At 45.0% G+C, this 12,757-nt stretch overlaps 1 long non-coding RNA gene across 2 annotated transcripts in view; it reads right to left on the reverse strand.

Annotated features, from left to right (window-relative positions):
• LOC143292007 (uncharacterized) overlaps nt 1-9,115 on the reverse strand; it is a 12,866-nt gene extending 3,751 nt beyond the window's left edge. For both annotated transcript variants that reach the window (XR_013056609.1, XR_013056608.1), the window contains exon 1: nt 8,891-9,115. This is a non-coding gene — a long non-coding RNA (uncharacterized LOC143292007). The remainder of the gene's footprint in view (nt 1-8,890) is intronic.
• Between the last annotated feature and the right edge of the window lie 3,642 nt (nt 9,116-12,757).

The following is a 12,757-nucleotide window of genomic DNA, read 5'->3' on the forward strand; positions in this document are numbered from 1 at the left end:
TCTGACACCGGGAAATGGCCAGGCCCCTTTCTGCACGCTGGACACGCCATTATGTCATTGGTTAGAACCCACATGGAGAGAGCGGGCATCGGGCAATACCAACACCACCACCACAACCACAACAACAACACGATTAACAACAGCGACGACGGCAACAGAGTAGAGTGTTCTTCTCTGATTTAAATAATGCAGTTTGTGTAAAATATTCAGTTCTGTATAAAGTAATCCGGTCTGTGGATGGAAAGAGTTCAGTTCTGTGTAAAGCATACAGTGCTGTGTAGCTTGTTCTGCATGGCCCAGACAGGGAGGAATGTGTGGGGCAACAGAGGACAGGAGGAAGGTGTGTGAGGGGGGAGAGGGGGGGGGTCGGCAGGGGGAGAGGGGTGGGGTGGGCAGCAGATAACGGCCTGTGGGAGGAATGACAATGGCTCTCCTTTCCTCCACATGGCCGGCACACGACGTCCTCAAGATGGATGTGTCTGGCGCTGACACGCCCTTGAATTTCAAAACTGATCCTCTCTGCCAATTCCCACTTCACTCTCACCCCCTCCTCACCCCCATTCTCCTCTTCATCTCCTATCCACCTCTCCTCCTCTTCCAATACGCACAGTCTGTCAATGCATGCATTCACCGAATAAGTCACAACAACCAGCTGCGATTCACAAGACCAAAGCCCAAAGCCAGTGTTGAAGAACATTATATGCCGAAGTATATCCAACCTTTATCTCTCTCCCTCTCTCTCTCTCTCTCACTGTGTGTGTGTGTATGTGTGTGTGTGTGTGTGTGTGTGTGTGTGTGTGTGTGTGTTGTGTGTGTGTGTGTGTGTGTGTGTGTGTGTGTGTGTGTGTGGTGTTTGTGTGTGTGTGTGTGTGTGTGTGTGTGTGTGTGTGTGTGTGTGTGTGTGTGTGTGTGTGTGTGTGTGTGTGAACAGACCACATCTGCAAGCTGTCCAATCAGACAGCACTGTGGGGCAGTGATGAGCGGAAAGATGACAGACTGTTCAGTCAGGGGAGAAAACTAATGGGGAACACAACATCTGATGCTTCCACCTGCATCACTCCTTCACTGGCACAGAGATGTCCGGGTCTCCTGGGATCTCTCACTTTCTGACACTGTCCCACTCTCCCTACCCCTGTTATGTTTGTTGTCGGTGTTACTGCTTCGTCGTCAGCATTTCCCTGGTTTTACCCCCCACAACCCACCCACCCCACCCCCGCCATCCCTCCCATAACAGCCCCCATACAGATCTCCTCCCCCCCCCCTACTCCCCTGACAGCCCCCATACAGCTCCCCGCCCCCAATCACAGTCCCCATACAGCTCCCCTCTCCCCAATCACAGTCCCCATACAGCTCCCCTCAACCCAGTCACAGCCCACATACACATCTCCTCCTCCCCATTCCTCTCATGACAGTCCCCATACAGATCCCCTCCTCCCTCCACATGACAACCCCCATAAAGATCCCCTCCTCCCTCCGCATGACAACCCCCATAAAGATCCCCTCCTCCCTCCGCATGACAGCCCCCATACAGATCTCCTCCTCCCTCCACATGACAGTCCCCATGCAGATCCCCTCCTCCCTCCACATGACAGTCCCCATACAGATCCCCTCTTCCCTCCACATGACAACCCCCATACAGATCCCCTCAACCCAGTCACAGCCCACATACACATCTCCTCCTCCCCATTCCTCTCATGACAGTCCCCATACAGATCCCCTCCTCCCTCCACATGACAGTCCCCATGCAGATCTCCTCCTCCCTCCACATGACAGTCCCCATGCAGATCCCCTCCTCCCTCCACATGACAGTCCCCATGCAGATCTCCTCCTCCCTCCACATGACAGTCCCCATGCAGATCCCCTCCTCCCTCCACATGACAGCCCCCATACAGATCTCCTCCACCCCCCATGACAGCCCCCATACAGATCTCCTCCTCCCTCCACATGACATACCCCATACAGATCTACTCCACCCCCACCCCCCACCACTCCCCATGACATCCCCCAAACAGAACTCTTCCTCTCCCCTCCCCCCCTCCGGCCCCCCGACATGATAGCCCCCATACAGATCTCCTCCCCCCCCCCTCCCATGACAGTCCCCATACATATCTCCTCCCCCTCCCCCCCCTCCCATGACAGTCCCCATACATATCTCCTCCCCCTCCGCCTCCCCCCCCCCCCCCAGACCCCATCACAGCCCCCATACAGATCTCCTTAGCATGACGTCATCAGGTTTCTTCGTGTTTACCATGACGTCATCTGGTTTCTACATGTTTACCATGACGTCATCTGGTTTCTTCATGTTTACCATGACGTCATCAAGATTCTCCATGTTTCAACACATATAAGGACGTCAAATTGATTGAAGCATTTCCGCCAGGTTCTGCATTCCAATGAAAAGAGATTCGAAAGCTGTCTCTGTCTGTCTGTCTGTCTGTCTGTCTGTCTGTCTCTCTCTCTCTCTCAAAATTCACCACAAAACAAATGCCATGTCTGTTACCCTGTGCAGACGGCCCTGACAGCGGCCATTCCGCGGTAATGGTCAGCACATTGTAATCTGAACTGAGGAATTACTTGTCCCATTCCGCGCTAATCGTCATCACATTGTGATCTGATCTGAGGAATTACTTGTCCCATTCCGCGGTAATCGTCATTTCATTGTGATCTGAACTGAGGAATTACTTGTCCCATTCCGCGGTAATCGTCATTTCATTGTGACCTGATCTGAGGAATTACTTGTCCTTTTCCGCGGTAATCGTCAGTACAGTGTGATCTCATCTGTGGAATTACTTGTCCCATTCCGCGGTAAAATCGTCACCACAGTGTGACCTGATCTGAGGAATTACCTGACCCATTCCGCGGTAATCTTCCACACAATGTGATCTGATCCCGCGCATCTTAACTTCCACCCAATGTCTTCCCTCTTTTTGAACATCCTGAAAACAACGGTGTTTGTTTTCCAACCGCGAAGCCATAATCACTTCTCAGCAATTACAGGAATTAGGAATATAATGGGCCGTTGAACTCAATGCTTTCAGAAGACTTCTCTTATCCCACCGCTCTCCAACAGTTTCTCAGTCTGTCTGCCTCCCCCTCCCTCCCAACCCCGTACCCCTCTTCCCTGTCTGTCTGTCTGTCTGTCTGTCTGTCTGTCTGTCTCTCTCTCTCTCTCTCTCTCTCTCTCTCTCTCTCTCTCTCTCTTCCTGTTTAAAAAAAAATCGTCTTTTAAACCTGGTCTCAACTTTCTAATAATTACAATCAGAAGAAAGAAATGTCAGCTCTTTTCTCTCACGCACACACACACACACACACACACACACACACGCGCGCGCGCGCGCGCGCGCACACACACACACACACACACACACACACACACACACACGTGTGTGTAGAATGCATCAGATTCGTTCAAAATTGTAAGAAGACGCTGATATAATAATGGAAACAAATCATGTGATGCGAAGTTAGAAGGCCTAAGGCACGCAGGTCAATTTTTGTTGTTGTTGTTGTTTTGTTGGTGGTGGTGGTGGTGTTTTTGTTTTGTTTTGTTTTGTTTTGTTTGTTTGTTTTTTTTTGGGGGGGAGGGAGATCGAAAAAAATCTTCTCACTTGACCCACCAGGTGCGACGGAAATCGGGTTTGAATCCAGCACTCTAACCATTTATCCGTCGTGTGATGTGGAGCAACCTTTAAGTTGAAACAGTAACCAGAAAGCCACCTTCAGTATCATCACAGAGTGGTGTGGAGCTACCTTTAACCATGAAGGCACACAGAAGACCAGCAAATTGGTACTCCGTTGCTGAACTAATGAAAGAGGACAAAGAAGCAGGAAAGAAGGAAGGAAGGAAGGAGGGAGGGAAATACTGAGGAGAGATGGGAAATAATGAATGAAAGAAGGCAAGAAAAGATAAGTGCAAAGCCCCTCAAGTATCCAGACTGCTCTGCAGTCATTAAAAGCGAGCACGTGGGACACGCCGCAATTCCTGAGTCGCAATCCTCGGTCACACTGGAGGGTTCATCAGAAAATAGTTAGGTTGAATATTACCAAAGAAATAAATGAATAAAATATATATATACCAAAGGATGAATAACACAACCGGTTTGAACCAATACGGTTATGTCTCAAAAGCCCCTCCATTTCTGCTTTTGCTCCAAAACTACGACTTTAACGACTGTCTGTCACGATACTTCATAGCATAATTCATGATTCGTTTCTGGTTACATGTGATTTTTATGCTATTGTCCTGCAGTATTTTCTTGTCATACTGAAATTTTGTCCGTTAACTCACTCAGTACGGCCAGTCCTCTCTTCTCCTCTACACAGACCCCTCGGATGTCCAGTGGGTGTCTGAATAACCCAACCTTTAGCTTCCGTCGTCAGAATTGTGGTATTCTTTGTCAACATTCACCTCTTCAGTATAAGAGCCTTCCGCTTGCACTATTTTGATGATGGTAATTGGGGTGAAACGCTGTTAACGTCGTCCCTTTCGCCGTTCGTATGGAGAGAGTTAAATTGTGGCTATTTTCCCATACTGCAGTTCACATTTGTTTACCCCATTTTGAATTCCCCGTATATTTGTTTACTTTCAAAACAGATGTCATCATACTTCCCGTTTCAGTTTCAAGGAAGTGTTAGAGCTTGCAGAGAGATCTTTTTTCGCCACACCACAAATCTGCTGTGATCACAGAATTTTGCAGAGAGCGCAGTTTAGTTGCTTTTTTTTCTTCTTTTTTTTTCATATGCACCGAGTGCATAACGTATTCGTCATTTTAATGTAAGTTAAGTGCATAACGTATTCAACATTTTTGTGTGCGTCTAGAGCAGAATGTGTACATTATTTTTATGTGCGTTTAGTGCAGAATGTATGCATTGTTTTTATGTGTGTTAAGTGCAGAATGTACACATTATTTTATGTGCGTAAAGTATATAATGTATGCTTTTTTGTGTGTGTGCGTAGAGTGCATATTATTTTCATCACCACGGCTTATCGTCTAACTGAAAATATCCCCATCAGGACCGCTAACGATCATCACGTTTATCGTGTAATTTGAAAGGCATCAGGACTATCATCACGGCTTATTGTGTAACTGGAAAGGTATCAAGAACATCATCTCGGATTTTCAAGTCACTGGAAAGGCGTCAGTACCATCATCACGGATTATTGTGTCACTGGAAAGGTATCAGGACTATCATCACGGTTTATTGTGTCACTGGAAAGGTATCAGGATCATCATCACGGTTTATTGTGTCACTGGAAAGGTATCAGGACTATCATCACGGTTTATTGTGTCACTGGAAAGGTATCAGGATCATCATCACGGTTTATTGTGTCACTGGAAAGGTATCAGTACTATCATCACGGTTTATTGTGTCACTGGAAAGGTATCAGGACTATCATCACGGTTTATTGTGTCACTGGAAAGGTATCAGGACCATCATCGCGGTTTATTGTGTCACTGGAAAGGTATCAGTACTATCATCACGGTTTATTGTGTCACTGGAAAGGTATCAGTACTATCATCACGGTTTATTGTGTCACTGGAAAGGTATCAGGATCATCATCACGGTTTATTGTGTCACTGGAAAGGTATCAGGATCATCATCACAGTTTATTGTGTCACTGGAAAGGTCAGGACCATCCTCACGGTTTATTGTGTCACTAGAAAGGCATCAGGACCATCATCACAGTTTATTGTGTCAATGGAAAGTTATCAGGATTATCATCAGGGATTATTGTGTCACTGGAAAGGTATCAGGATCATCATCATGGCATTCTGTCACTGGAAAGGTCAGGATTATCATCACGGATTATCATGTGACTGGAAAAGTATCTGGTTCATCAACTCACTGGAAAGGTCAGTAGCATATCTTCAGTCAAAACGGATGGGAGACAAGTCCTTCTGTGTTTGAGACTGGAACCTAGAATCGTGATCTATGGCTTGCCTGACAGGTGCTTGACCACTGCACCACCGCCCGATGCCCATACAGTACGACACTGGCCTCTGCAAGCTGTTCAGCATTCTTCTGCAGTCCTTCACAACGGAGAGCAAAATGAACTGTGCAGTGACGACCTGGACTTTGTTTCAAATCGACAGGGTAAAAAAAAACAGGTTTGGAATGGTGGCCTCATGTATCAGGCCTTTCAAACCGTGTGGCGGACATAGAAAAGTCAGACACAACGCTGTGGTTTGAAATCGTCATCATTCCCTCAAGTGGTCACAGCAGCAGCAGCAGCAGCAGCAGCAATCCGTTTGTCTCCATGCAAATAATTTCTCTTGATATTTTTCACTGCAGTTTATACTTTTGATCAAAACTACCTTGATAGTTACTATAGTTACCATGCTGATGTTTAGTTTTTCCCAGAAGACAAAGATAATTTATGTTGAGAATCTGTCGGCCCTTGAATTATAATTTCTTACAGTTTCGGACTTGTTTCACTCTGGCTTTCTGTCAGCAGTCCACAAGGGACCAGCGATGTTAGGTCGCCAGGAGATCATACAACAGAGGAGACCCTGCACTGCCGCTGAGTCACTTCGGTGGTGTTCAGTAGTGCCTGTTCTGATTTAGCGTGCTTAGGACACCACTTACTGAGGCCCCTACTGAAGACAATAATGGCTTAGTCGCGGAGCTAGACTGACTGAGTGTCTCCCCCAGAGTAGAGACCACCACCATGTCCCTCCAAGGATAGTCCCCAATGAATCTGCTGACACAGAAGACTTTCACAGGACTCACCCTATGCACGGAAACAAATCATATATATATAGATAGATAGATATAGATATATATATATATATATATATATATCAGTTTCCCTTTGAATGGTCAAAGTGAATATCTAAATGTAGCCAAGTGCTCAGCTGGCTTCAGATACTGCTTTATGCACAAGCTACATAGCAGACGCCTTTTTCGCAACTAACCCGCTGATTTTCAATGATTCACTCATAATGTGGTACCATTTAAATTGTAAATGCAAACCCCCTTTTAAACAACTGCTCCTGAACATTTATTAAATCAAGTTTCTGTATCCTTTGCTGCAGTATCATATTTGTTGTGCTTACACACACACTTTAATCAGTTAGGAGTATACTATATAGTGTTTGGATGAAAATAGATCAGGCATTTAGAAGATACAAAGCCGATTTTTATTGTCAACACTTAACGACAACTACTCCACAACTAGTGTCACTGTACGCCATTGGGTGAGCTGAAAAACTGAGTTTCTGACACACCATATTTAATCAAATATCTCTTTTGTCGGATCAGTAAACTACAAGTATCATATACTGGCAGAATTGTCGCAATTCCATCTTTAAATCTATTCCATTTGTGTTTGCCTACGTTAAACTGATTTAACGCATTTTGGGATTTTCAGCAACAAGCTCGTCAAACTGGCCCATTTCAGGTGACATAAATTAAGATAAAAAATTCAGCTTAAAAAATCAATTCTTCATTTTATACTCATTAGAAAGTAGGTGTTGATCTGTTTCTTTTGCGACCAATTCGACGTAAATCGGTTCAGGAATCATTTAGAAATCTAACACTGTGTACGTTGTAACAAACACAATTCTACTAAAATTCAGCCTGATTCGGAACCTTTTGTTTCACGGGCCATGCGAGCGTCTTCACAGTTCGCATAACTTGCTTAAATAGACGGAGTGGGTGATCACTGGTCACTTTCACCTGAGCCCGTTTGCGGCAAATAGCCAGCTAGCCGACCACTGGCTGTGTGTCACCCACAGTGTGTGTTGTGGCCCTAACGGACATTGTCTCGCTCCGTATCACTGTAAGTACCCACTGTGCTCGGATGTTTATCGCGCTATTTGACCTATGATTGCCTTCGAACTTATATGTATTATCATGATGTGTTAGACTGTGTGTTTCTGATTTAGGCTGTTGCTTCCTCAGTCACAGAATGATGTTGGACATTAAAGGGTTTCTGTTTGACTTGAAGTGCTATCTACTGTTCCATGATATGTTTGCACGTACATTTCATTCCTTTCACTGTCACAGTCAGTGACATCTCTGGACACTGATAGTATGTTTGAGAATGTTTTGTTGTTTTTTTCTCAAGGCCTGATTGAGCGCGTTGGGTTACGCTGCTGGTCAGGCATCTGCTTGGCAGATGTAGTGTAGCGTATATGCATTTGTCCGAACGCAGTGACGCCTCCTTGAGCTACTGATACTGATACTAGTGAATGACACGTTCTTTCTCATTTGCTGTCACTGATGAAGGTTAGGTTACTTATTCCGTTTCGGCGGAGGAGGCTTAAATGTTGAGTACAAGCCAGGCTATGTAGATATTTGGCTTTGACGAGAGAACTTCTTATTCTTAGTTAGAAGTTCCTTATTTTCTGCAGACCTCTGTCATTCAGAACGAATTGGAATCATTCATGATAAATGACGTACGTTCAGGAAAAGCGTAATTCAGTTAAGAAGAAGAAAATTATACAAGGAAAGAGCAATGATTTTTTTTTTTAATTAAACACCATTTTATTCAAAAAAGAATGAACTGATGAAAGGAAAGTGCTCTTTTGATAAAAGGAGGTGTGGGTTGTTTTACTCGTATGTTCGGGATATGTTTGTTTCTTTGTGTTTTGTTGTTGTTGTTGTTGTGGTTTTTTTAACGACATTGTTTTCAAGAAAAATGTTGTTGTTTTTTAAGTTAGATTTGCTCAAGAAGAGCACAGTTTACTCCAGAAGATTGCAATGGAGAAAAAAGACTTTCTCCGGGAGGATGCAAAACATTCTGGACAAATTCGATCTGTTCAAGAACAGTTTAGCCCATTTGAGAATAACGTACAAGGAACTTTCTTGCGTCTCCTTATAACAGTAGCAGACACATTCGCACACATTTCTGACATTGAAGATAAAAACGGAAAACCCTCCTTACCTTGTGCAGTAGCCGTGATGGCCAGAGAGACGAGAAAGACGAAGATGATGAAGGCTTTCATGGTTGACAGAGGTTTTGTTTTTATCTTCCACCTAATCAACTAACGACAATGGCAGTATTTAGTTAGGAGATGAAAGTTGACACGTGTTTAACGAAAGTTACTTCTTGACTGGTTGAGACTTGTGAGATCTGTCGTGAAAAGGAATGTCGAATAAATAGTCAGCAACTTTCTCAGGTATCGCCTCAGCAATCCGTCGCGCAAGTCTCTGGCGCTTTTTGGCGTGGGCTTTAAATACTCTACGGCCGTGCTGCAATTATTGTGTCTCCTCCTTCCCCGCCCCCATCTGCCGTGCTGCAGTTGTCTCCCATTCCTCCCCGCCCCCACTGCCGTGCTGCAATTGTCTCCCCTCCCTGTTCACTCTTGTCACCTCCCCCCCCCCCCCCCCCACAACACACACACACACCTCCCTCGCTCCTCCCCTACCCCCTCCTCTTCCACAACCTTCATAACTCCAGGATCCTCCCAGCCTTTGAACCCCATACTCTTCCCTCCACCCTCTCCACCCGTTTCCGCTCCCACCCCATGCTTTTGGGAGTGGCATTTATCTCTTGCTTGGTGTGTGTGTGTGTGTGTGTGTGTGTGTGTGTGTGTGTGTGTGTGATTTGCCGGAATGACAATGCGAGGGACGGTGACAGAAGTTGCTGACAGCATATTCACAGATTCCGTCTGTCTGTCTGTCTGTCTATCTGTCTCTCCATGTCTGTCTGTCTGTCTCTCTCACCGACTCTCTTTGAAACGTACACACAAACGCACGCGCGCACACACACGTAACAGACAGACAGAGAGATTATAGATGGTTTATTCATGTATAGTCTTAGGCCCCTTATTAGGCCCATTATTCCTTTATATGTAGACAAATATCACATTGCAATGCATGTTAACCCTCCAAATATTCAATTGAACGAACATATAAGTAAAACAGTGCTACGGTTCAGTATGTAGAACAATGAAATGCTGTCACGAAGTTACAATTTCTCTGAATTTGAAAGCTTTATATAAAAACAGAGAAAATTTTCTAACAGTTGAGAGAGAGAGAGAACAGCACAAAAAGTGAGTGTGGACTGGCAGACATCCACACAAAGTTCGGACAAAGGCTCCCGTGACAATGAGAAAGTAGGTCGCTTTAACAACACGGCAGACAGTCACAAAGTCACTTCCCGTGTTGGAGGACAGACAGATGACAGCCATTACGTCACTTCCTGTGGTGGAGGACAGACAGGTGACAGCCACAACGTCATTTCCTGTTGTGTACGACAGGCAGGTGACAGCCACAACGTCACTTCCTGTCGTGGAGGACAGACAGGTGACAGCCATGACGTCACTTCCTGTGGTGGAGGACAGACAGGTTACAGCCATAACGTCACTTCCTATGGTGAAGGACAGACAAATGACAGCTATACCGTCACTTCCTATAGTGGAGGACAGACAGGTGACAGCCATAACGTTACTTCCTGTGGTGGAGGACAGACGGATGACAGCCACAACGTCACTTCCTGTCGAGGAGGACAGAACAATACAGGTGACAGCCATAAAGTTGCAATGGGACAGCAGGGGAAAACAAGGGAAAATACATAAAACTGAAAAAGAAAGAATATATGTTTTCACTCAGTCTCATTCTGATCAACCAAATTTTCGGATCCACGCCCAACGGGCCAAGTCCAGAAGACATTCACACACAACACTATCGACGGACGCAATGGCCAAGTGGTTAAAGCGTTGGACTTTCAATCATAGGGTTCCAGGTTTGAATCTCGGTAACGGCACCTGGTGGGTAAAGGATGGAGATTTTTCCGATCTCCCACGTAAACATTATGTGCCTGAACCCCCTTCATATGTATGCGCAAGCAGAAGATCATACAAGTTAAATATCATGTAATCCATGTCAGCATTCAGTGGGTTATGGAAACAAGATCATATCCAGCATGCACACCCCCGAAAACGGAGTATTGCTGCCTACTGGGCGGGGTAAATAAACAAAACGCTCATACACATAAACTGTTACATGTCTGAGTGTGTATGTGTGCGTGCCTGAAATCTGATCAAATGACACAGGAATCGAACGATGGCCACCCAATGGTAGCTGCAAGTGGGTAGCCTGTTGTGCAAATAATCCCGTGTTTGTAAAGCGCTTACAGCTTGGTCTCTGACTGAGAATAGGCGCAATATAAGTATCCATATAATTCAGTCGTTCATTCATTTATCATGCCCAGAAGCCATTCACGCACAACTCTTTGATGGTATTTGTAGCATACACCAAGCCCAGAAGACATTCACACACAACATTATTGATGAAAACTGTAGCATACACCAAGCCCAGAAGACATTCACACACAACATTATTGATGGGAACTGTAGCATACACCAAGCCCAGAAGACATTCATACACAACATCATTGATGGGAACTGTAGCATACACCAAACCCAGAAGACATTCACACACAACATTATTGATTGGAACTGTAGCATACATCAAGCCCAGAAGACATCCACATCAACACTATTGATGGGAACTGTAGCATACACCAAGCCCAGAAGACATTCACACACAACACTATTGATGGGAACTGTAGCACACACCAAGCCCAGAAGATATTCACACACAACACTATTGATGGGAACTGTAGCACACATCAAGCCCAGAAGACATTCACACACAACATTATTGATGGGAACTGTAGCATACACCAAGCCCAGAAGACATTCACACACAACACAATTGATGGGAATTTGTAGCATTCACCAAGCCCAGAAGACATCCACATACAACACTATTGATGGGAACTGTAGCATACACCAAGCCCAGAAGACATTCACACACAAACATCATTGATGGTATTGTCACATCTCATGACAAATCAGTTATGCGTGCTTAACCCCCTCCTTGTTCACCCACCCCATCTAGCTAGAGAGCAGTGTGGGTTGTGCTGATTGCACGTAATTTTCGAGTCTCAGTCTCAGTTCAGGCTGTCACTGAACTGAGATCAGCCTCTTCTTTGCTAGTCAGTGACAAGATTCTGGGCTTTTTCGCCCGCGACTGTCACATGAAGCAGTCGTGCCTGTGGTGCTCTCTTCAGGGCTGTTTGCCCGAGATCTGCGCTCAGTAGTGGGGATCTTTTTCCTCCGAGTGGCTCCCGTTCTTCTGTGTTCTCGGTGTTCTGTGTACTTCCAGCCTTGTGGTAATAGTACCTCTTCTGGGAAGGTAAGAGGAGACTGTAGAAACAGTTCAAACCTGTGTTTTGTCTGTTCGTCTTGTGTTCATGTACGTGAATAAGAGAAAGAGAAGGGATGGGGGCTGTGTGAATGATATTTAAGTAAATACAATATTTTGCTGTTTTGTGTGCATGTGTAGGATGTGTATGCATTTTAAACATAAATTTTATAAGAATGTGATGATATAAATGTTTTCGTGTTTTGAAAGGGTTCAACCGTAAGAAACCTAGATTTATTAAGTTTTCTTTGTGACCCCCCTCAGTTTATTAGTTCTATGTGTGTGTGTGTGTGTGTGTGTGTGTGCGCGCGCAGTTGTATTATATATAATACATTAGCTAAGATATCCAAATGACCCCCCCTTTATCCTTTTCCGTCACGTCTGTTTCTTGTGTGTGGCTTCATTGCCAGTCTTTGAAACTTTAATTCAGAGTAAGACATTTTCTATATGTCAAACTTTTTCTGTAATAAGTTAACTAGCCAATATTGCAATGTTCTAGTCCTGGTTTTGGAAGGGTTAATTGTCCGCAACTGTTGTAAGATTTGTTGTTTTCTATAAATTCTTGGCTGTGTACACTTATTTTGTTTGGGGCGGGGGG

This window comes from Babylonia areolata, chromosome 18, assembly GCF_041734735.1.
Source record: "Babylonia areolata isolate BAREFJ2019XMU chromosome 18, ASM4173473v1, whole genome shotgun sequence".
Lineage (NCBI taxonomy): Eukaryota > Metazoa > Mollusca > Gastropoda > Neogastropoda > Buccinidae > Babylonia > Babylonia areolata.